General features: G+C 37.9%; 1 long non-coding RNA gene across 1 annotated transcript in view; it reads right to left on the bottom strand.

Moving 5' to 3' along the window:
- Positions 1–16529, bottom strand: part of LOC132440235 (uncharacterized) — a 77570-nt gene extending 61041 nt beyond the window's left edge. The window contains exon 1 of the long non-coding RNA XR_009522541.1: positions 16317–16529. This is a non-coding gene — a long non-coding RNA (uncharacterized lncRNA). The remainder of the gene's footprint in view (positions 1–16316) is intronic.
- Between the last annotated feature and the right edge of the window lie 9585 nt (positions 16530–26114).

Raw genomic sequence — 26114 nt, 5'->3', positions numbered from 1 at the left:
TCTGGCATTGCATCCTGATAAACCCAACATCAATTGAAAATATCATAAATTATAAATGCTTATACTACACCCAATCTACCAACCGTCATAGTTTAGCCTAGTCTACCTTAAAGGTGCTCAGGACACTCACATTAGCCTAAAGTTGGGCAAAATCATCTAACATAAAGCCTATTTTATAATAATCTGTTGACTATCTCATTTGTTTTATTGAATACTGTACTGAAAGTGAAAACCAGAACGGCTGTTAAGTGTGTCAGTTGTGATCCAGTCGCTGAGTGGGAGGCGTGGCTTGCTGCTGCTGCCCAGCATCACAAGAGAGCATCATGCTGCTTATCAGTAGTCTGGGAAAAGTATAGTTTCTACTCTAAATTCGAAGTATACTTTGAAAAAATTCAAACTATACTTTCTACTAAACGAGTATCACTTTCGCACCATGGTAAAGATGAAAAATCGGTAAGTCGAACCGTTGTAATTCGGGGAATGTCTGTATATAAATTTTTGCATAATATACGTGTATGCACATGTATATTTAAAACAGGAATTTAGACTGTTTGCTACAACTCATCTTAGAAGCAGACTATGCCCAAAATCTATGCCTCAAGCCTTTGGTGAATAGCTAATGAATTCAGTATTCAAACAGGGATTAAAAATATTGATTTGGAAATTCAGGACAAACTTACTACTAAAAATGTTTTACACTTTTTACTTAAAAGAACATAGTTAGGTACACATGATTAGACTCTACCAACTGAAATAAATTATTGCCGATTTGGCTAGAGTTGTTGATTACCACAAAATTCTCTCTTGTGGACAACTATGGCTTACATATTAAATGGAAGGCTCTAGGCAGTTTTTGTACTTTTTTCCTTAGACCTAAATGGTCCACATAATGATAAAAAGTCAAATAAGAAAAAAATGTAAAATTATGTGCTTTTAAAGCCCAACAAAATGGTTATCATACTAAAGCTCGTCTGTATACTAACAGTGTAGTTTTTAGAGGCAGGTGTTTCTGGTACTAAAGTTTTCACGTTAATTGAGGCTCTATTTTTGCTTTCAGTTTAAAGGTGTTGCTAGTGATTGAATCTACTCAGTAGTGCACATTTATGAATAAGACTCTGAATATTAATATTCTTACATGTACTCTCTAAATTCATTGAGATTCAGTAAAATAGAAAGATATCATATACCAAGAAGATTCCTTTGTATATGGTGTACAATGGAGTAACAGATTAATTTTCCTTTTTGGACAACTTAATGATATTGATTAACATTAAAAAACTTCAACAGTTACACATGAAAAAAAAAGATTGGGGTACAAGGCAGATAATTAGTAGTATTACCTTTAAAGGCTTTTGTTAGAGGAAGTGAATGTTAACGACTCTTTATAAATTAAAGTTGCCCTCTCCCAGGAACTTCAACACTGTATCAGAAAAAAATAAAATAAAATTGTCAACTATTGCTTTTAAGAAAGGGAACAATTCCCATTTTCTATAACATTACTTCTGAAATCAACACCCTAATTCAACAACCTTCATATCATTTCTGATAATGAGTCAGTGAAAAGAGTGATTAGACAAATGGTACAATTCAGAAAGAAAATAAGACGCAGAAAGAAATTCAGAAAGAAAATAAGATGCCAACTGAGTTTTCCCAGGTCATCCAATCAACTCCTTGCAGAGTTAAAAATAGAAGCTAAGACTAATTCCCACAGCTACTGCCAGATCAGAGCCTGATAACTTTGCATTGTGGTAGCTTCAACCTCTCCTGCTACTGGGATTACCTGCATTGAGACATCTTCCTATGAGGTTCAGTCATTTCAAGGTTTGGTTTAAAATGGAGAGGGGTAGGAAAAGGTTCATAATTTTAGGGAAAATCTGTGGTAATGAGATCTCATTGTAAACTGCTCACAAGAATTAGAAAGATAAAAATTGGAAATATTTACTAACCCTTACTATGTCTCAAACACTGCAATAAGTTCCCTTTTATGTTATCTTCTTTCATCTTCGCAACAACCCTGTGATTTCCCTGTTTTAAATATCCAGAAACAATTCACAGTGGTTAAGTAACTTACCCTAAGTCATAGAGATAGAAAACAATAGAGGCAGGATTCAAACTAGGTGAGGTTCAAAGTTCAAATTCACTTCCGGAAAAACATGATTAGAACATAAATGGTAGCCAAAACTCCCCAAAATAAATTTAAAAATTAAAAGAAAGAGAGAAAGGAGGCGGGGAGGGCCTAGTGATCTGCATACCTTAAAAATAATGTTTAGAACTTTTTGATTGATCTTAAAAATGACCAAAAGCTAGCTGCCTTGGAGCTCTAAGAATAAAATTATTAACAAACTAAACAAAAAACATTGATTTTTATACTCACTCACTTTGAGATCAACCCAATTGCTTTCCTTTCATAACACTGTACTGCCATTTGATTTCATTTTCTAGTATATTTATTACGGGATAATTTAAAGACAAGTATTTTGCCTAACAGGTTAATGATTTTTTTTTCTTCTAAATGATGACCAAATGCCAATCCTCCTCCCCTTATTCAATGGACTAATTAGTGTCAGATCATTTTAGTGTCATATTTAATTTCTGTGGTGAAATAGTGATTTCACAAACCCTGTGAAGATGTTACACATCCACTCTAATATGCATGCAGGTGGAAAAAATTTTCAACTGATGTAGATTTTGCTTTCTCTATGATTGTATTCTTCACAATCAATGAGATAGAAAAAGACATAGAGATAAGAGAACTGTTGCCTAATATTTTCTTATTAAAATCTGTATCTTGGGCTTCACTGGTGGCGCAGTGGTTAAGAATCCGCCTGCCAATGCAGGAGACACGGGTTCAAACCCTGGTCTGGGAAGATCCCACATGCCACAAAGCAACTAAGCCCATGCGCCGCAACTACTGAGCCTACACTCTAGAGCCCGCGAGCCACAACTACTGAGACCGTGCACCGAAACTACTGAAGCCAGCATGCCCTAGAGCCTGTGCTCTGCAACAAGAGAAGACACCGCAATGAGAAGCCTGCGCGCCACAACGAAGAGTAGCCCCCGCTCCCCACAACTAGACAAAGCCCATGCACAGCAACGAAGAAACAACGCCGCCAGAAATAAATAAATAAATAACTTAAAAAAAATAAAATCTGTATCTTGCATTTTCAATTTTCTAAAAGTTCAAATCCATTGTGGTTGAAAAAATAAGAGTAATATCATATGTTTTCTTGTCCTGGGTAAATGGACTGTGCTTGGTTGAGTGTCTTTTTTTTTTTTTTTTTTTAGTGCCAAAATTTCTTTTTTATTATTTTTATATCTACTAGTACTTATTTGAATTCTACTCACTGTTGTTGTTGTTTTTCATCTTTATTGGAATACAATTGCTTTACAATGGTGTGTTAGTTTCTGCTTTATAACAAAGTGGATCACTTATACATATACATATGTTCTCATATCTCTTCCCTCGTGTCTCCCTCCCTCCCACCCTCCCTCATCCACCCCTCTAGGTGGTCACAAAGCACCGAGCTGATCTCCCAGTGCTATGCGGCTGCTTCCCACTAGCTATCTATTTTGCATTTGGTAGTGTATATATGTCCATGCCACTCTCTCACTTTGTCACAGCTTACCCTTCCCCCTCCCCATATCCTCAAGTCCATTCTCTAGTAGGTCTGTGTCTTTATTCCCGTCTTAACCCTAGGTTCTTCATGACATTTTCTTTTTTTCTTAGATTCCATGTATATGTGTTAGCATACGGTATTTGTCTTTCTCTTTCTGACTTACTGGTTGAGTGTCTTGAACTGCTCAAACTTTAAGGTCCATCACCTCTAATTTCCACCTTACCAAAACCTCAGACAAGAAACAGGAGAAAGGGTAGTGCCATCCATAATTCATTCCCACCACACCTACAAAAATAATCACAAGGAGCTTGTGTAGAATACCAATTCTTTTGTATTAGGAAGGCAGTTTTCAAAATTAAATGGTATTGGTTCATTTGGTTGTTTAATAAATATCTTGCAAATGCCTGTAATAAAGCCAAATACTAAACTGACCATTTAAGTTGCAGAGATTTTTACGTTCTTGATATTTTACTATTTTAAAGTAACAGTTTACATTTGAGTGCTTACCATAATATATGATACCAATAAGCTCCCTAGAAATCTAAACATTTATAAAATACACCAAATGCTACCATTCCATGTCTTGCTTTGCAATCCTGGATTGCTTTCTAATATGGAGATGATGTAAGAAATATAATCTAGATATCTCTTCTACGGGATCACCAGCCATGTCTCAACTAACTTTTATCAGTGGAGACTCTCAGGACATACATATTTATTTATTATAAAACTCTTCGGTACTGATCATTAGGTAATTCTGGTAAATGTGGGCGCGTAATAATAGTTAAGAATGTCAGCTCCATTTCATTTCAGCTTGATCCACTGCAGGAAAGCACAAATTAGATGAAAGCAATTTCGCCAAGAACAACTCACTTCCTTGAGATGAGAGATAAACTTGGATGAACAATGATTTGTCACAATTTATTTTTGAGGGTAGTGGTTTAAAAAAAGTGCTAATGTAATCTTTTCAGAATGAATCCTTTTAAAAATGCATTAATTCTCCAGTGAATATAGCTTATAATTAAAAATCTATACATATAATTTTACTTTTCTAAATTTTTACATATGACCATATATAACAAATAATGAAATCTTAACATCTTCGTAATCTTTAAAATTTGACGCCTTTAAATCTGAATTTGGATTTGCTGAGTCTGATGGATTATTGTTAGTGACTCTATTGGGTACCACCAATTCAGATTCAACATTATTTCTGCAAGTCTCAGAAGCATTAAGTTTTGTGAATGGATAGAGGGTATTAGCATCCTGGTTGTTTTTCACTACATTGAGATTACCAGAGAACCTGAGTGTCAAAGATCATGGAGAGGAGTGTAAGAAATGGCACTAAAGGTATCACTGACTTCTCTCTATTTACTCAGATTCTGCAGTATACAACAGAAGGAACAAAACAGGTTGTGTTGCCGCTACTGTTGCAATAACCAAGGATCCTCAGTCTCATAGCCATTGCAGTCTATTGTTTAAGATGTGAGCTTGTTGTTGCTTATTCAGGCAAAAGTCAGAATGCTTATTTGTTTTATGCCTGCTTTTTAATGAGGGTTTGATTAGACAGCAATAAAGACAAAAGAAAATAGGAGAAATGTTTATTAATAGGTCCCTCCATCCCTATCAACCAAAGAAAAGGCATACCTTAAAATATTGTTGTGAAATGTCTAGGGTGTGTCTGTCTGTGTTCTTGCAACCCTTCACCTTTAAGTAGCTTTTCAAAAATATGTTATAAACATGTTGCTTCACCCTTGCCCTTTTAGCCTGTTAATGTCTAATTTAAGTAAAGCAGGATGCAATCCCCAGCAAGTTATCTCTTTCTGCTTTTTGGGACCATGCAAATCAAAACAGTCTTCTTCTAAGGAGGGTAGTGAAAAGTTTTGCCAATTGTGTTCATACTTCAGCTATTCCAACATTCTTTAGTTTAGCTGAAATGAGACATTCTCATCTTTGGGCTCAAATTATTCTGTTTCAAAATAAATTTTAAAAGATACTCTAAAGAGAAACTAAGAAATAAAATAAAATAAAATATTTACCATAATGCAGGTACATAAATATTAACTAAAAATAGTTTTAGATTAAAAATTAATCTTTTTTATTTTAAAAATTAATCGAATTAAAATTTCAGATTAGGCTGGATGGAAATGATCCATTGCTGAAGCTTAAAAAAAAAACTAGCTATAAATGTTACTAGTTTTCTACAGTGTTGTTACAAGACTTGACTGACATCCGTGATGTACTCTAACATTTTTGAAATGATGAAATGTGTGATCCAGAGACTTGAAATATTTCAATACTTGTGTATAGGAATTTTCTTCCATGAACTAGAAATGAAAAAAGTGAGAATGTTTCCTTGCTCAAATCACATTAAATGGATTCCCTTATATTACTTGCATTCATTTTTAAGATAGTCATAAATGGTTACATAAAATACAGGAATACTATCTGTTGAAGAAGTTTATGGTTTTTATAGTCAATGTATGTATTCCAATTATAAATGTTTCTGCATAATCTCTGACCCAACAATACCATTCCACGCCACTCCAAGAATTCTTCCATCAAAAGTAAAAGCTCCAGCACATAAAGACATGAACCTCTATGTCCATTACCACATTTCTTGAAATCATAAAACTGTTTGGAATTTAATAAATGTTTATCAATGGGTTTTGACTGAATGAAATTATGGCTCACTCATAGTACACATAACTGAGCATCTACTAAAGGTAATATGGTAGTGATATATGCTAGATATCATTAATATAATAGAAACACAATGTACTAAAAGTGTTTTGCAACTAAAAACCACTATACATTGTGTGGTTTTACAAAGCAATGAAATGCTGATACATGCTATAACATGGATGGACTTTGAAAACATTATGTTAAGTGAAAGAAGCCAGACACAAAAGGACAAATATTGTATGATTCCACTTATATGAGGTAGTCAGAATAGGCAAATTATAAACCCAGAAAATAGAATAGAGTTAACCAGAGGCTAAGGGGAGGGGAGAAATAAGGGGTTATTGTTTAGTGAGTACAGTTTCTGCTTGGGATAATAAGAAAGGTCTTAAAATGGATAATGGTAATGGTTGCTCAACATTGTGAATGTACTTAATACCAATAAATGATACACTTAAAATGGATAAAATGGTAAATTTTACATTATGGGACATTTTACCAAAATAAAAATATACTATAAAATAAAGTAAAAATTTACCTCTTACTAGGCGTATTATGAAGTTTGCATAAAATTGCACTTATTTTAGGAGCTTATATGGTTATTACCATATTTGGGGACATGTAAAGAAATCAACAGCTTAAGTAGTCCTCTTGAGTTCTTTCTCTCCATCTTTCCAACCCGGTTTTTTCTAGATTAATGGTTTTGTCACGCCTCTCTTTGAATACTAGCATCAGTAGGAATGCTAGCTAGTGCTGGTTTCCGTAAGTATCAGCTAAAAATTTTAATGTATTTTTATGCTGGTAATTGTTTTAGAACCTGGGAGGGATGTCATTGTTTTCTTAACTTGGCAAAAACAAATATATTACTGTAGACAGCATTACTAGAAAGAAATAGTAACTTTGAAGTAGACATATGTCCATCCTAAGAAAACTGAATATATTTCACAATAGACCACACCACTCAACTGCTGGCAATGTTCTTCTACATACTTGGCAGTATAGTACTCTAAGTCTGAGAACTGTTTCTTTTTTGTAAAAATGGTTTTGATTGGAAAACCCTGAATGAATCATTTGGCATGTGTAACGTTTAGAGCTCCTTCTGGGATTCCTTTTCCATGAATCAACGTTCTTTGATTCACTCTTCTCCTTGGCACTTGCTTCCTAGTCATCTCAGCAGCCTTTGTGCCAGTGCTAATGAAGACCTCCCATTTTAGGTCCAAAAGCAGGGAGAACAATAAAAGGAGAACCTCATTTCAAGTACCAGAAATGTCTGGGCTATAAAGGACACACATATTGTCAAAGTAAGCCCTGAGTGGGGTGACATCACCAAGGTCATTCCTGGCTCCGCACCCCCCCCCAAGGAGGAACAACTAACAATTATTTGGAAACAGGACACTATTTGAGAGGATCCTAGAACATGGAGGTGAGGCTGAAGCACCCCCGTGCACTACAGAGACCAAGACAGACTGCATTAGAAGGGTGAGAGAAGGAGCTACACGTTGACCACATTGCCCCTCCCCCAGGCCAGTGGAGCACCATGGGTGAGGTCTCCCCTGAACCTCTGGTTCCTCCAGTAGGAGAAGAGAACTGGGGGACAGCAAGCACCACCACTAGCATTGGGGTTGCTTTGTGGGAGCCACTGCTCTAATCTGCTCCACTGGGATTGCAGGGAAACCTGCAGGGTTTGACCACTAAAAGTTGGACTGTGATGAAGGGGGAAGGGGCATGCAACAGCCAGCACATGGATTGTGACAGATGGAATTCATACCTGCAGTGCCCAAGTAGTGATCACAGCTGGCATCTTTGCTTATCTACAGAGCCAGGTTGGCAGGGCACTACAACCAGGGAACTCAGCAGGGTACAGATCCACCTGATATGCATCTGGCCCTTGAGCCTGGTTTGCCCATACCCAGGGAAAGAGCAGAGTCACAGCCCACCCACTGTGGAGAGTGTCTTCTGGCCATCTGACCGAAAGGGCTGGCAATAAATCCTGGAAGCTATTTGGCCCGGTCGTGGTCCAGCCGCTCCAGCCAAGTGGCAGGCAGCCAGAGCTCATCACTGGCTCTGGTACAAAGCAGAGCCAGTACCAGGTGTGGAGGGATCCTGTATCATGCACAGGCAGGGAGATTAATTCATATCCAAGGCTGAGAGTAGCTCCCAGCTCCTCCCAACTGGGGAGCCTGTTTGAGAAATTAAGAGTAGCCTGCAGTGGCCCCTCCTCATCCCACCCAGGCAAAGGAACTGGGACTAGCCCCATCCCATCTGCTGTGGATGTGCTGCGGCCCATCTGACTAGAAGGATTGGTGACAACTCCTAGAAACTGTGCGGCCCAGCAGTGCTCAAGCCTAGAGAAGGGTAGGCAGAGCTGATAGTCTGCAAAGCAAAGCCAGTGGCCTTGTTCAGCCACAGAACGTGGGGTGTGGATCAGCTTGAGTTAAGACAACAAAGAGCTTTACTGGCTTTAGAGCTGCTTCTCCTGCTGCACCCAGGCAGGAAATCTAATTCATAGCCCTACTCATCACTGAATACAGCCTTCAGCATGTCCAACTGGGGAACCTAACCAGAGAGCATGGGAAGCTGTACAGCCCATTAAACAGCCCTAGATACAGTGGCACTTGAACAGACAGCACAGCCTGTGGCCTCCCCCATCTGCAGGGCAAAACCAGTGTCCTCACCTGACCAGGGAATTAAGTGCACACTCTGGCCTGATATGGGTTCCCAAACAATGAACTATACAGGCTCTGGGTCCTGGCCAGAGCCAGGTCCTATACAGGCTCTGATTCTCTGCCACGAAACTAATTCGTAGCCCCATCTACTACTACTACTGAATATAATACCCAGTAAAGTCTGGAGGAAGAGCCCAATTACTCAAATATGCAGATACCAATGTAGAATCAAGGATCACAAAAATTAGGCAAATATGACACCACCAAAGGAAAGTCATAAAACTCCAATACCTGAGCTTAAAAAAATGAAGATCTATGAACTATCAAAGAATTCAGAATAATCCTCCTAAGGAAGGTTAGTGAACTACAAGAAAGTGCAGACAACTAAGTGAAATTAGGAAAACAATGCATGAACAAGACAAGAAGTTTGACAAGGAAATAGCAACATCAAAAAAACAGGAACACTAGATTTTAAAAATACAATAACTGAACTGAAGAATTCAATAGAAAGTTTCAAAGGTGGATTCGACCATGCAGAAGAAAGAATCAGCAAACTGGAGGATAGGACATTAGAAACTACCCAGTGAAAGGAACAAAAAGGAAAAGAATAAAAAGAGTGAAGAACGCCTATGGAAATTATGGCACACAATAAACTAAACAATGTTCATGTTATGGGAATTCCAGAAGAAGAAAAGAGAGAGAGAAAGGGAAAAAAAGTATATTTAAAGCAATAATGGATGAAACCTTCCCAAACCTAGGATGAGAAATGGACATCCAGATCCATGAAGCCCAATCAAGCCCAAATAGGTTGAACTCAAATAGGGCTGCACTGAGACACATTGCAATTAAATCATCAAAAGTCAAAAACAAAGAAAGAATTTTAAGACCAGCAAGAGGAAAGAGAGAAGTTACATACAAGGGAACCCTGGGATGCTTGGATACTCACATGTAAAAGAATGACATTGGACCAATATCTTATACCACTCACAAAACTAACTTGAATTGGATTAAAGACTCAAATGTAAGACCTGAAACTATGCAACTGCCAGAAGAAAACATAGGAATAAAGCTCGTTACATGGCTTTGGTAATGACTTTTTGGATATGACACTGAAAACACAAACGACAAAATAAAAAATAAACAAATGGAACTACATCAAACTAAAAAGCTTCTGCACAGCAAAGAAAAACAAAAACAAAATCAACAAAGTGATTGAAAAGACAACCTATAGAATGGGAAAAAAATATTTGTAAACCATATATCTGATAAGGGTTAATATCCACAATAAATTAAATATTCAAACAAATCAACAGCAAAAAAAAAAATACCCAATTAAAAAATTAGCAAAGGACCTGAATAGACATTTCTCCAAAGAAGACACACAAAAAGCCAACAGGTAAATGAAAAGATGCTCATTACCACTAGTCATTAGGGAAATGCACATTGAAACCACACTGAGATATTACCTCACACTTGTTAGAACAGTCATCCTCAAAAAGTCAATAGATAACAAATGCTCGTGAGGATGTGGAGAAAAGGGAACGCTTGTGCTGTTGGTGGGATTGTAAACTGGTAAAGCCAATATGGAAATCAGTATGGAGGATCCTCAAAAATTAATACTAGAACTACATATGTCTAGCAACTCCACTTCTGGGAATATATCCAAAGAAAATGAAAACACTAACTCAAAAAATATCTGCACCCCCGTGTTCATAGCAGCATTATTTATAATAGCTAAGACATGGAAACAACCTAAGTGCCCACTGATGGACAAATGGGTAAAGAGGTTGTTTTATATATTTATAGATATATACATATCATATGTACATACACACACACACACAGAAATATTATTCATCTATAAGAAAACAAAGAAATGCTACCATTTGAGACAACAGAAATGGACCTTGAAGGCTTTATGCTAAGTTAAATAAGTCAGAGAAAGAAAGACAAACACTATATGATCTCACTTATATGTGGAACCTAAAAAAAAAAAGAAAACAATCGTAGAAAAAGAGATCAGACCTGTGGTTACAGGAGACAGAGGGTCAGGGGAGGGGAAATTGTAGGAAGATGGTCAAAGGTACAAGCTTCCAATTGTAAGATAAATACATACTATGGACATAATGTACAACACGATGACTATAGCTAACACTGACGTGTGATATATATAGAAAAATCGTTAAGAATAAATTCTAAGCATTCTCTTCACAAAAAAGTATTATTTGATCTCATTTATATAAATTTTTATATTTGTGTGAGACAGAAGAACAGAATACAAAAATGCAAAAAGAAAAGTTGTAAAGTACGAAGCTGCTTAGGTTTATATCTCTATAACAGATAACAATTTGTTTAATTTTAATAGGTACAAAAATAAATATTAAGCATAGAACAAGCAAAAAGAAAAACTGAGCCCAGCGTAGATGTCCTTAAAGCATTTGCAAAGGAGGGCTTTATTAGGTCTGTAAACACCTGCACTTACAGGCAAAATTCTATGTGTGTGTGTTTTGTATGTACTAGGGGAGTGGATGCATAGCCTTTATTGAATTATTCAAGGGGATGTTAAGACCCAAAAGTTTAAAAAGTGCTGGAAAGCCTGATCACAAAACAATTTTAAACTACTCTGATTATGTTTTTATAGTTTTCCTTCACTCGTTAACACTTCAAAGAACAGCATGTTAATGTGGAAAGAATCTCTGCCATTTAGGTAAGATCTCTGAGTCTCAGTGTAAAATTAGCATACAGTAGAAGGATGAAATTATATACCATAGATGAAAGTACCTAGCAGAGTGCTTTAAAACTAGTACTTATTTATGCAAGACATCTTCCCCTGCTTACTTGTTTTCAGTAGAATGAAAGCATACTGAAAGCTGGTACAATGTCTTCTTTAATGTTTTGTTTTGTAATGCTTACTATGCTGTTTGATGCGGATGAGCCAATATCCACTTAAGGGCATGTAAGCTCACAATAACTTTTGTTGAACATAACTGTTTGAATGTACTTTCACTATATTATTATATAGGGATTTAAAACTAAAATGTACTTGCACACATTATTTAGAGCCTAACTTGGATATTAGAGTAGGTGGATATACACCCCCGGAAAATAATAGCTAATTTCTTCACTAAAATCAAATTGCTGAACAACTACTTGGAACATACAGAGCTAGGCACTGTATTATGAGTTGCAGGTAATAAAAAGTTGTTAGTCAAAGACTCTGCTCTCTAGGGTTATTTTAGAACAGCAAATCATGTTCAAACTAAAGGACAGACCAAAATAGAAAGTGCCATAGGAATTTAGACAAGGGAGAAACACATCTGAAATGAGAAAGAAGGTGGGTATGGGGAAGGGTTCATGGAAGAGGCAGTGTATGATGTGAGCAAGGTTTCAACGTGCAGCAGGGTGAGTGAAAGGAACAAATGAAGACATATAGTCGTGATATCATGAGGCACAAACTACAAATAAATATCACTTGTTCTAGGCTGGTCATGAGGTAATTTAAGGGGATTAGTGAGAAACTAGATAAAGAGATATCTCTTTATATATTACTTATTATAATACTTTTGAACACAAGTATTTAATTAAAAAAAAAAGAACAGTATAGGGATAGGAGATTAGGAGGTACAAACTATTATTATAAAATGAGCTATAAGGATATATTGCATAGCACAGAAAATATAGCCAATATTTTATAATAACTATAAATGGAGTATAACCTTTAAAAATTGAGTCACTATATTTTACACCTGTAACTTATATAATATTACACATCAACTATACTTCAATTAAAAATGCTATTTTAGTGAATAAAACACTAAGCAGTAAAATTTTTAAAACAGAACTTAGAAGAGAACTTAAAAATAAAGACATAAAAAACAGGTTGAGGGCTTCCCTGGTGGCGCAGTGGTTGGGGGTCCGCCTGCCGAGGCAGGGGGCGCGGGTTCGTGCCCCGGTCCGGGGGGATCCCACGTGTCGTGGAGCGGCTGGGCCCGTGAACCGTGGCCGGTGGGCCTGCGCGTCCGGGGCCTGTGCTCCGTGGCGGGAGGGGCCTCAGCAGTGAGAGGCCCACGTGCCGCAAAAAAAAAAAACAAACAATAAAAACAGTTTGAAACAGCGCAGAAATCTGGCAATTAAGAGGCCATTGATAACTTTCAAAATAGCACTTTTTCTACCCATTCTCAGTGGAGGCAAAGCCTTATTAATCCTACTATTTCTTTTTCTGTTTTTCAAAATCTCAGGATAAGTCTATTTCAATTGTAGCTAATGGCAGTAATGCAGCACCAGAAAATGCCTTTTGTAAGGAGAGGGCAACTTTGAATCCTAAATCGGTACTCAAGTCTTAAATTACTGATAACACTGACCACCCACCAGACTAAATGTTGTTTTTTACGTGATTGGAAAGCAACAGATTGATTTCAATTCTGTCTTGTGAAATCGACAAAAAAGTTCTTACAGTTCATTTAGCATCTAATAGCCTACATCCTTCTATTTGGTATTACTCCTCCTTAACACGGGGCAATTAATTTTTCCTTTCTCTGGGAAATGTTTTTAAAAAAGGAAATAGAGTCATAAACCAGTTTCGGTTAGGAAATCAACTATTTCTACCTAGGGCTTTGAATTTAGAAACTTTCCTCAGAAATTGTTTAAATATAAGGAAGTCCAAATTCAGAAATACCTTAAATTTAATTATCTTAGTTGCACTAAAATAACAAATTATATTTTCTATCTTGTTTTCTTTCTTCCCCAGAAGGTTTCTCCAACCCTAATCCACAACTTAATGCATCCATCTCACCTATAAAATCACTGGCAGGTATGATGCCAGCTTTGGCGGCTCCAGTCCCTTAATCCTGTCCCATTTCTTGCCAAAGAATTCAGTTTCTTCAGAAACCAACTAACAGACATTTCAATTTCTAACCATCATTAGTGTATTTTCATGTACTAATACTCAACATAAAAACACCTTTTAAAATTACAGAAATTTTTACTGTACTTAAGATCAATTGCGCTAACCTGTATTTCATAAACCTTGGGCTACTTTCTTAAAAATGAATTATTTTAATATGTTTTTCACTTATTATTCAGAATAATTATTCATATAATTAAATATTTTACAATTAGGTAAGAAAGGTGGAAAATAGTCTTGCTATTCTTGTTCTTTGTTCTCTCTTCTAGTTGGTGTGCCTGAGTCAAAATTTTAGAATACTGAAAATTCAATATTTCAAACCCAAACCACATTTAAAGATAATAAAAACAACCAGCCAAAAAAATTTCGGTCCAGAGGTTTGCATGGTCCGGGGAACAGTTCTTTGAGTGGGCCATTTGGAGTGGGATTTGCCCACCCCCCTCCACTCCTTCTGCCTCATGTACTGAAGATAGAGACAAAGAAACCAACTCAAATCTTTCCAAAGTGTATTTATAAATATAGAATTTATAATCAGAAAAACAATAATGATATATAATAGAAGTAACATGATTTTTCAGAACCAGTATCTTGTCCTAAAAGCAATATTTAAAAAGGTGGCGCAGTGGTTGAGAATCTGCCTGCTAATGCAGGGGACACAGGTTCGAGTCCTGGTCTGGGAGGACCCCACATGCCGCGGAGCTACTAGGCCTGTGAGCCACAACTACTGAGCCTGCGCGTCTGGAGCCTGTGCTCCGCAACAAGAGAGGCCGCCAATAGTGAGAGGCCTGCGCACTGCGATGAAGAGTGGCCCCCACTTGCCACAACTAGAGAAAGCCCTTGCACAGAAATGAAGACCCAACACAGCCTAAAATAAATAAATAAATAAATAAAAAGAAGGTAAGAAGGTTAGCTATAAACCCTGGCCCTCTTTTTCATTGATCTCCTATTTTAATTTGTTAAAATAAAATCCATGGCCTTTTGAGTCAAACTGTATCTTTAATTTCAGATTTAAAGATAACAAATCTCTTTTTAAATGGAATATTGGCACACAGACACCACGCAGTCTGGCTTATTGCAACTGTTCTCTGTTGGTGAAGTGGCACATTTGCTATCCCCACCATAGCAATCTTCACCATTACACAGAATATCATTCAATTGTACATCCCTAGGTGGGCAACAAGAATGGGCACTTGAGCTCAGCAGCAAGGTGTTTGTGGGGAAATCCTAGGTCAGAACCCCTAAAAGGGGAGACTAACATGAGGATGCCCAAATAACCTGAGGTTTACCTTGGCCACCTCCCCTGGCTTTCTGACTGTCTGTGGGAAAAGCCTCTCTGGAAACTCTTTTGAGGTTATTGGGGGAATCCTAGGACAAACACACTGCTTGCTTTTGCAGGAGGACTTGCCCCATACCCTACCCAGCTAGGTATCTCACAACCTAGCTGGACTAAAAAAGCTTCAAGAAAAACGGGATAGACTGACATTCGCATTTCTACTTCCACCTATTCTTATGCACGTGGAGCAAAATATGTAGGTATAGCCCTCTTTCTCACACCCCAACAGATTCTGCTGTCCTCCAAACCCATCTGGTAGCTGCAGTGACTACAATGAAGGGAGTTATCGGAAACCATGTTGGTACTGGGCTTAAAGGATTTTTCATGCCATGCATTTGGGGGAAGGACACAGATAATAGTCCAAACGTGGTATAAGGCAATGCCCTTTCTGGGTCCTTGAAAAATCAGTCACAGAACAGAGGTGGTGGACAGGAGCTGACAAGAGCTGGCTTGTTAATGGGCACAGCATCCCCGGAGCGGGGTGGGGGGGAAATCAACGAAATGATTGACAAGAGAAGATGGTAAATGAACGGAGAAGTGGGGACAAGTGCTGCTCAACCCAAGCTGAACTCCAGGAGGTAAGTTTCTCCTCTAATTTGAGATTCTTTCTAAAGGTTCAGTATTGAAGTGGGTGTGTTTGACGTTGAGATGTGCAGACCCATTCTGATAACTGGAAAGGGAGAAGACTGAGGAAGGCAAAAGGAGAGGGAAGATTTCCGATTACTTCTCCAGGCTGCTGACAAGAACCTGCTGCTCGCAAACCAGAAATTAACCAAGCGAAGGTTGAAGGTAGCAACGTAAAAGTGCAACTCAAATTATTTTACATTCTGAATCCTCTTCAATATCTAAGCGAGTGTGGCATAGCAATGGTTGATTATCTTAAGATTACAGAGGCTGACCGCCTGCTTTGTTTGCCCAGTAACACCGCTCCTCCAATAATCTCAAGCACTTGGCTGATTAACATTTCAATTTCAATTCCAGTTGTTGCTCCTTTTCCCATTGCAGAAGGCGGCAGGGATATTCCCCGTCTTCCCTCTGTATTGCAAACCCCATTACTCACCAAGCAGAAAGCACTGCGCAGTGTGGCCGACGCTAATAATAGCCGGGCTGCTTACCTTCTCCGGAGGGATCGAATCAGCGCATGTCCCCGGCGCCGGCTGCCCCGGAGCCGCAGTGCCGCCGCGCCGGGTCTGTGCGTGGTCAGCTCGGCCGGCCCCACCACACCTGCAAGCTGCAGCAGCTGCTTCCGCCGCCGAGCTCCGGCCGCAAGAAGTCATCCCCCGCGCCGGGCCGGATCGCCACATTCCGCGCCAGCCGCGGGGGGAGAGGGACCTCTACCGGCTTCGGGGACCGGCTCCTGGAAACTGCGCTCAACGATCGCTACCCTTCCCGGTTTTAGGGTTATTTTCTAGGAATGCTTTTATAGAAGAAGCGTCGCCGGCTGGTGGACCGAGAGAGAAGAGCCAGAGTGACTTTCTCTGCAGAGCTGCTTTCCTCTGAGCGCTCCCCTGTCACTCCCGCGGCATGGACAGCTCCATTCCGCTGTTTGGGTTTTCCACCCTCTTCATCTTCCTTATCTGTGCTGTTCATTTCGCTGAATTTGAGAGTGGGATTAGCTTTTAAGATATCATTCAAACACTCCGAAAATATTTTAAATTGGCGACTAGTTTTTCTAAGCCCCTTGTAGCAAGCTCCACTTTCCCCCAACACACATACACACACACACGCACACGCACACGCACACACACACACATACACACACACACAGAGTTACTCGCACGTACACACCCAGCCAAACCACTCACAATGATGAAAGCTGGGACCTCTCGCCCTCTTGCCTATGTAATGGAAAAGGAAACTCCCAAAGGAGTGGGGAAGTAGGACCGGCTAGCGAAAGCACTCGAGGAAAGAGAGAGGGGTCGCCCCAAGATTTTGTTGCTGTTTAGTTGTGTCCTTAGTGGACAGATCTAACCCTAACCCAACTCTAACCTCTAACCTCCTGGCCCCGCCCCAGGTGGAATGGCTGGTCTGATGACAGCTGTAACATTTGGAAACCAAGAAGCTGAAGCCGCATTAACAGATGGCTGCATCTCTTTCTTTCCCGAAGGATTTATCAGAATTAGCTTTAAGAATAATATTAGTGTATACGTATATAATAAGCCCTTTCCTTCTCTCTTTAAATTGGCACCAGCTATTAACAGGTTTCTCTCTCTCTTTCTCATCTTCCTCCCTCCCTCCTTCCCTCTCTCCCTCTCCTAAGCTGACCAGATCATCAGTTTCCGGACTTAAGGGGGAAAAACGGCCAAGGATGTGCTCTCTTTACAGCTGAACCAGGGTTTATTTTCCCAGTGTTGAGCCATTCCCAAGTAGAGAGGCTCTTTAACACTAAGGTTCTCTGTGAGTGCACTTCACATTCAGCTTGCTTTTGGAATTGCCCATCACTAGGTCCAGGCCAGTTTTATCCTTGGATTTGTCCAGCAACCTAAACAGTATAATTGCACAAGGCCAAGGCAGTACTTTTAATCTAGGAAGAATTCCCAACTCTGTGTTTAGCAGTTCCAAAATTAGGAGGTAGTGTAGCAAACAGTTTCAGTGTACTGAAAGTGAAAAGTAGAATGGTTGTATGGGTACAGAATATTTTTAAGTGTATTGGTTGTTTACCCTTGTGATCCTCTTGCTGACTGACAGCTGCGGTTCCCTGTGGCAGCCCAGCATTAGAAGAAGAATATCATATTGCATGATAGCTGAGAAAACATCAAAATTCGAATTAAAGTTTCTAATGAATGTGTATTGCTTTTGTACCATAGTAGTCAAAAAATTTTAAGTTGAATCATCGTTAAGTCTGGAGGTGTCTGTGTGTGTATGTGTATATATATATATATATATATATATATATATATATATATATTCAAAATTCTAAGAGTATAATATATAATGAAATATAATATATCCTACTATATATATTATGCTAAGAATATATATGTATGTGCATACATATGTATGTATTTATGTATGCATTATATATATATAATATATATATATATTCTTAGAGTGTTCATCTAGCTTAGACCCTCACTCTGGATTTTCTGTTTCGTTGGAAATAATCTATAGTTCCAGATGATTAGTTAATAACACAACACAGAACATTACTAATTTAAAAAATTAGTTCCTTTTTCAAAGTCACTGTTTTTTTAACAAAAAATGTAAAAAAGAAAAATGAGTTTGAAGACTTCTTTGCTGTGGGCTGACTTTTGATATAGGCATGGAGATATGTTCTTGCCATCTCTTTGTTTCATAACACGTTTTTAACAAATATCTTTCAAATTCAAAGCCACATAATCCAGAAGTATGGAATAATAGTGGTATAAGTATGATTGTATTTGACTGAACTGCACAGAAAGCAATACGTTCACTGTTGGATGTTGAAAAGGCACCTAAAAATGGTAGAGTATCCATTAGTCCAGAATAAATGTGGGATTTTTCCAAGGATATACCTAGCACAGAGGCAAGCACTTTAAAAGACATTTTCCTGCTTGTCTGCTCTAAATAATTTGCATTATCTTCAGCATGATGTCAATTCAGGAAATATTTACACCTACAAAAGGGTAATGTAGGTATAGATAGATTCCTATAATTTTATTTTAATCACTTCATCTTTATCAGCTTCTGGAAATGGAAATTTTTGCCTGGATTACATTAAGTTGTATAACTGTAGAAACTAATGATAGATATGGTTCAAAATCCTTTTGAATAGACTGTCTTCTATATGGACAAAATCATACATGGATTTTGAAATTTGAAATGGAGATAATACTGTTAATTGAACTGATGCCCCTCATCTCCAGATGAAGAAACCAAGGAACAGAAAGGTTAATACTTAGAGCTAGTTGACGGTGATGCTGGACTAGAATCTAGGAGGACTCTTAGGTAATTGTCAAGTAGTTTTTGTTTGTGTACACATTTTTTTCCTTCAGAGAAATAAAACCAACACGTTTTGTCTGCCGAATAAAAATAAGAGGATCCTAATTTCAGAAACAAAATCCAATTTTGTATTACTCTAAATATAATATATGGGGTTTTTCCCCTTCTAAAATTTTCATCAAAGATGGAAAATACTAAGATATACTGTGTTTCTTATTTATCAGTCTGTACCTTTATCTATTATAGAAGTGAGAAAAATAACATAAATTCAATAATAAATTTGTAATTATTAACAATTTATTGATGTCTTTTAGTAAACTCCTGAATAAATATTGTTTTATTTCAATTTTACAATATGATATTCATATGAGAAAAACAAGATTTAATACGTGTATGTATAAGTATAAACACATACATATATACATATATAATCACACACACATATATACATATATAGTATATGCATATATGCACATACATATATACATATACCTCACACATATACATATACATACATATATTTTACTTGGGTACACACAAAAATATATATACACACGTAAAATATCTATTATTAGCTACCTAATATTCGTAAAGTAGTTAGAGCTTTTAATATCTCTAAGGCTCTCAAAACAGTATCTGGCATACTGTAAGCATTACAGATGTGCTTCCTTTAAGTTATGTATGTAGTGTATACAAAAGGATAAAAAAAAGTCTCTACAATAGCTGCAGCAATTCAGAAAATATTACATCTGTACCAGTCAGTAAATAATAAGTAATGAATGAGTGGTATGGAAAATAAGTCTTGTGGAAGTTTAGAAGATGGAAAAATTGCTTCCAGATGAAATTGTCAGGGAATACTTTACAAGAGAAGCAGGATTTGAGCTGCACTTTGAAAAATGGGCAGGATTTGGATGAACAGAGCAAGAAGGGTTGGGTTGAGGAGTGTTGTAACAGAAGTAAAGTGTAAAGGCAGAGTTTAATTTTCATTCTTCTCTGCCTCAGGGTTGATGAGAGGAGATAAATATATTTAATCATGAAGCCAACCGGGAAGTCTCCTTTCTCTCTTTCCCTGACTTTTGAACTCTCTCCTAGTATCACTATATTTTTCAAAACAAAGATCCCTGGAAAATTCTCCTTTCTATTATACTCCCTGGGACAATGATATGTTCATACCTGTTGCTTTTAAAATAACATATTCCCATTGTTATGATACAATTTTATATTTACAATATTGAAATGAAAGCAAGTGTGTGTGTGTGTTCTTTATAACCTGGGTTTCTCTAGTGCATAAAGAAACAAGGAAGCTGTACTTCTTTTTTCTGTCAGAGTAGAGTGAAAGCTATCCTCCTTACTCAAGTAAAATAGCAAAGTATAGCTGGGCATCAGAAGCTGCAGAGCATACCGTGTTTCATAAACTTCACGTATGAGTAATATTCCGTTGTTTATATGTGTCACATCCTCTTTATCCATTCATCTGTCGATGGACACTTAGGTTGCTTCCATGTCCTGGCTATTGTAATTAGAGGGGTGGGAGGGAGAAGCAAGAGGGAGGAGATATGGGGATATATGTATATGTATAGCTGACTCACTTTGTTATAAAGTAGAAACTAACGCACCATTGTAAAGCAATTACACTCCCATAAAGGTGTTAAAAAATAAAATAAAATAAACTTCATGGAATTCGGGCCACAAGAGAGTGGCTATGGAGATATTTCTCTCCTTGGAAAACAATACTCTATTCTCCATCTTCAAACAGCTCTGTTACCTATATCATCTTCACTGGCAGGGGACACACTCTTGTATATATTGACTAATGAAAGGTATGTCAAGTAAGGACCTCCAAATATATACTCCTCCATAGAAGTAATGAGAACACCGGCAAAAACTGTCAAAATCAATATTTTCAGAACCCTGAAAATTAACCAATGATTTTCAACAATCCAGGGAATGATTATCCAAGAAAAATGGTTGAATCTTTAAATGAAGAACAAGCCTTGTAGGGCTTTAACCTGCTCTATCCCCCTGTCCTTAACTCTGTGGTAGTCCTGAAAATGGAACAGCCTTACAACTACTATAGCTGGAAAGCCACCAATCTAGCAGCAACTTTTGAGGGAGCAGAATCAATTTGAAGTATCCCAAAAGCCCCCCACACATAGAATTATTACTATTTGACTTACCTGGCAGGTCTATGAAAAGCTCTATTCTCATGTCTTGATATGATCTGACAGAGTCCTTACCTTGTATGAACAAGCCTATCTACAGGGAAAGTTTCAAGGAAAATTAATGACAATTGTTTAATGTCAATCTGTCTGAAGTAACATTGGGACTAATAAGAAGTTCACCAAACAACCTAAAAGGAAAAACTGGGAAATAAGATGTCAAAATGTTGCAGGAAGGGGAACCCCTTCCAGGGCCTGAGAGTGGGCTCTTGTCTAACACTCAGAAATTAATTGTCTGAGGAGACACACGTGCTGACAAAACAAGAGACTTTAGTATAGGAAAGGGGCACCGGGCAGAGAGCAGCAGGGTAGGGGAAACTAGGAGAACTGCTCTGCCATGTGGCTTGCAGTCTCAGGTTTTATGGTAGGAGGATTACTTTCTGGGTTGCCTCTGGCCAATCATCTTGCTTAGCCCATAGTGTGACTCAGGGTCCTACCTGGTGGCACGTGCGTCTCTCAGCCAAGATGGATTCCAGCATGAAGTATTCTGGGAGGTTGGCTGTCTCCTCCCTCTTTTGAGCTCTCCCGAATTCTCCCGGTTAATTTTCAGCACCATGTTCCTTATCTGGACTTCCTGCTGTGACACAACTCAGGTAACTGGCCCTGGTCAAAGTGGGGGGGTTTCAGTCGGTGATCTCCTAACAACCAGAGGCTTTGAAAAACTTCAGCATATTTTGGGAAAATGAGAAGATCACTTTGTATGCATAGGCCTGTGCACACAAAGGCTGTGTACATTCCTGGGAAAGGCCCCAGAAGGCCCTAAGCTCTCCTTTCATCTGACCTGGTAATTCTGCAAAAGCAGAAGTGAAGTCTAAGGTGGAGTTAGAAAATGTCTGCCTAAGAGTTAAAGGTATGCCCCATACACATAGAGAGACCCTTGGCGAAAGTTGGGATATTTAAAGATATTTAAAGAAATCTGTTCAGTCATTAGCTGACCATCAAGCTAATTGAGTGGTGACTTCAGTGACCAAACAGGAAAGTAATATATACATTATAGAATTAGTACAAGAAAGTCACTAAAAAACAAACAGCTATAACAACAAACTTTGAGTGGGAGTTCTGATTTCCAAAACTGATACATTAAGGAAACTCTAAAGGTTTCAATACAAATTATGAGACATGTAAAATAATGAGAAAGTATGGTGCTCACACAGGAAAAAAGTAGTCAACAAGAAGCTATAATATATATGTTTAAAAAAAAGAACTAAAGGGAAAGCATATATAAAGAATTAAAGGAAAGAATGAGAACAACGTGTGACCAAATAGAGAACACCCACCTGCAGCCCTCTCTAGGCTTCCTGTTCAACCTAAGAGGAAGAAAATTGAGAAATACCACTGAAAGTCATAGGCAGGGATACAGACTCACCAAAAGACCAAGACCTTACCATACAGCCATAGAAAACTTCCTCTCCCACACACCTTACCACCACATCATTTAAACTCCTGTATAATAACAGGAAATACAAGTGAAAGAACTGCCTGTCTCAGACCTCATTTAAGAAGTATCTAAGGAAACCTGAAGATTACAGGAGTGACAAAAACAAGGATATCAGAGGAAATTTTAACTCTCACTCCTACAGCTAGAGCAAGCAGTAAGCACAACCTAAATCCCAGTCAGGTAAACTTAAATCCTCACACTAGAGGCCAATTTATCTCAGTTCCTTTTACCCAGTACATCATTTCCAGCCTTTAACAAAAATTACAAGAAGGACTACAAGACAAAAAACAAACAAACAACAACAACAAAAAACACAGCATGATAAGATGAGCAAATATCAGAACTGGACTCATATTTGGCAGAGATGTTGGTATTATCAGACAGGGAATTTAAAATAACTAATAAATACGGTAAGGGCTCTAATGGGAAAAGTGGACAACATGCAAAGATGGATGCATAATGTAAGCAGACAGAGGGAAACTCTAAGGAAGAATCAAAAGGAAATGCTAGAAGTCAAAAACACTGTAACAGAAATGAAGTGTGCCTTTGATAGACTCATCAATAGACTGGACACAGCTGAGGAAAGTATCAGCAAGTTTGAAGAAATGTCAATAGAAACTTTCAAAATTTAAATGCAAAGAGAAATAATAATGAAAAAGAACAGAATATGCAAAAGCTGAGGGACAATTACAAAAGGTGTAATGCATAATGCATAATGGGAATACCAGATGGCAGAGGAAGAAAGGAATGGAAGAAATGTTTGAAATAATAATGACTGAGAACTTCCTGACATTAATGACAGACACCACACCACAAATCCAGGAAACTCAGAACAGAGGGAAGAATAAATTAAAAAGAAAAAAAAAGCTAGGCATATCATATTCAAACTTCATAAAATTAAAGACAGAGCAAATCTTAAAAGAGAAAAACACCTTACCTATAGAAGGACAAGATAAGACTTATATAGAACTTTTATTCAGAAACCATGCAAGCAAGAAGAGACTGGAGTGAAATATTTAAACTTTGAGAGAAAGAACCCAAAGATCTAGAATTCTGTACCCAGAAAAATTATCCTACAAAAATGAAAGAGAATTAATTTTCACAGACAAACAAAAATTGGGGAAATTTGTAGCCAATAGACCTGCCTTGAAAGAAATGGTAAAAGAAGTTCTTCAGAAAGAAGGAAAATGATAAAGGTCTGAAACTTGTACCTACATAAAGAAAGAAAGAGCAGCGAAGAAATATGAGGTCATGTTGGTAATTTGAAATCAGCCACAATGGAAGTATGTACATTTGCATGTTACTAATCAGCCATACAGCTGCAATTAACATTCCCAAATAGTTTGTTAAACTTTTACCAACCCCCCATGTGATATCAGCCTTATTTCTTTTTTTTAAAAGGTGATCATCTTTCAGGACAAAACATGATGAGCTGATAATTTTACTTCAAAGTCTGATTTTATCAGTCCTGTTCCTGGGACTCCATCTCCAAATTATGGCAATAGGTAATGGGTTGCCATATTTATAATTCAGTAATTAGTTTCTGCTTTTTTCCTTAGTCTTAAGTTTTAATATGTTATTGTTTTTGTTATAATTATTGTAATTGCTTTTCTTATTTTCCTCCTCCTTCATCTCTTTCTTATTTTTGTCTTTCCCTTTTATTATTGTTTCTTCAAGAGACAGTGGTATATATGTGGAGATACTGTATCAGGGACTGTCAGCTATATACATTTTTCAAACAGAATTTCTCCCTATATCTTTTTAAGCATTTATTTTTATCTAAAAAAATACATTCACATTGTACAAACATCAGAAACCATAAACTATAGTGAATATATTCCTCTTTTGCTCCCAATCTCTGCCCAATTAACTTCTATCCTCTCCTTCTAACAGGTAATTCTTATTATTACTTGTTTTTTGCTTCCTACACACTTCATATAAATTTTTAAAATGTGTGTCCTGGCAAGTTCAAATATCTATTTTTTTCTCTCCCTTTTAAAACATGAATCCTAAATGCTATATTGGATACCACGTACCTTGCTTTTTCACTTACTATATTTTGAGATATTTCCATATAAGTACACTAAAAGTTTATGTTTTGTACATCTACATAGTTTTTAATTGTGTGGATAAAGCGTGAACTACTACTCCTATAGTTTTCCTTCTCAGTAATCGACACTATCTTTTCATTTGCTAGAGTCAGACACTTTAGTGTCATATTTGACTCTTCTCTTTCAAATTCCACATCCAGTTCTTCCACAATTCTTGTTGGCTCTACCTTCAAAATATATTCTGCATCAATTCTTTTCTTACTAATTTCACCAATTCTACTTCTATCCCAAGCTATCACTGTATTCCTTGACATCTTTGAGTATCACAGAGCCCCAGAAGCTTATCTGTGAGTTCCTCTGCTTTTGCTAATATGCTCCATGCTCAGTGGGAAAGACTTCACACCCAGGTAGTTCCCCTGTTAACCAGACCAGCTGTACCCCATCTGGATCTGAACCTAATATATTTTACTCCTCTGTCAGTCTGCAAAATTATTCAGACAAACCAATCACATCCTCAAGATGTGAACTGGAATGGGGGTGGTCCACTTGTCTCTGGTTACTACAAAGTCTGCCTTCAACAGCCCCTGCTGATTCTTGTAACTCTTGTGTTGCCCTGCATAGTGTGTGGAGTCCTCCTCTCCCAGGTTATGAGTATGTTTGACTAATAAACTGCCGTCAATCTCATCTGTTCAAAGCTGAATGTCATATCTTCAGCCATTTTGTACTATTTAGGGTATGGGACTCATCCTTCATCGGTGGCGTGAATAGGATGTAGTGAGAACAATCACCATCTAGTTCAGTTTTCTCTTTCATAACTATCACATTCCCCTCCCGAAGTCTATTTTCAATACTGCAATCAGTGTGTTGAAAACATGAGTAATATGTATTTTTTTTTTTTTTTTTGCAGTACACGGGCCTCTCACTGTTGTGGCCTCTCCCATTGCGGAGCACAGGCTCCGGATGCGCAGGCTCAGCGGCCATGGCTCACGGGCCCAGCCGCTCCGCGGCATGTGGGATCTTCCCGGACCGGGGCACGAACCCGTGTCCCCTGCATCGTCAGGCGGACTCCCAGCCACTGCGCCACCAGGGAAGCCCGTATGAGTAATATCTTGAAAACCCTCTACTCTAACCCATCCAATGGCTTTCCATCTTGTAGAGTAAAAGCTCAAGTCCAAACAGAGCTTACAAAGCCGTACATATTCTAAGCACGCTATTGATCATTGACCCACTCATCTACAGCTCCTGTTCCCATTCAATCTGATCCAGACACACTTGTCCTGTGCT

The sequence above is a fragment of the Delphinus delphis genome, chromosome 17, assembly GCF_949987515.2.
Source record: "Delphinus delphis chromosome 17, mDelDel1.2, whole genome shotgun sequence".
Taxonomy (NCBI): Eukaryota; Metazoa; Chordata; class Mammalia; order Artiodactyla; family Delphinidae; genus Delphinus; species Delphinus delphis.
The sequence above is the reverse complement of the archived record's forward strand: the minus strand, read 5'-3'. Positions and strand labels throughout refer to the sequence as shown.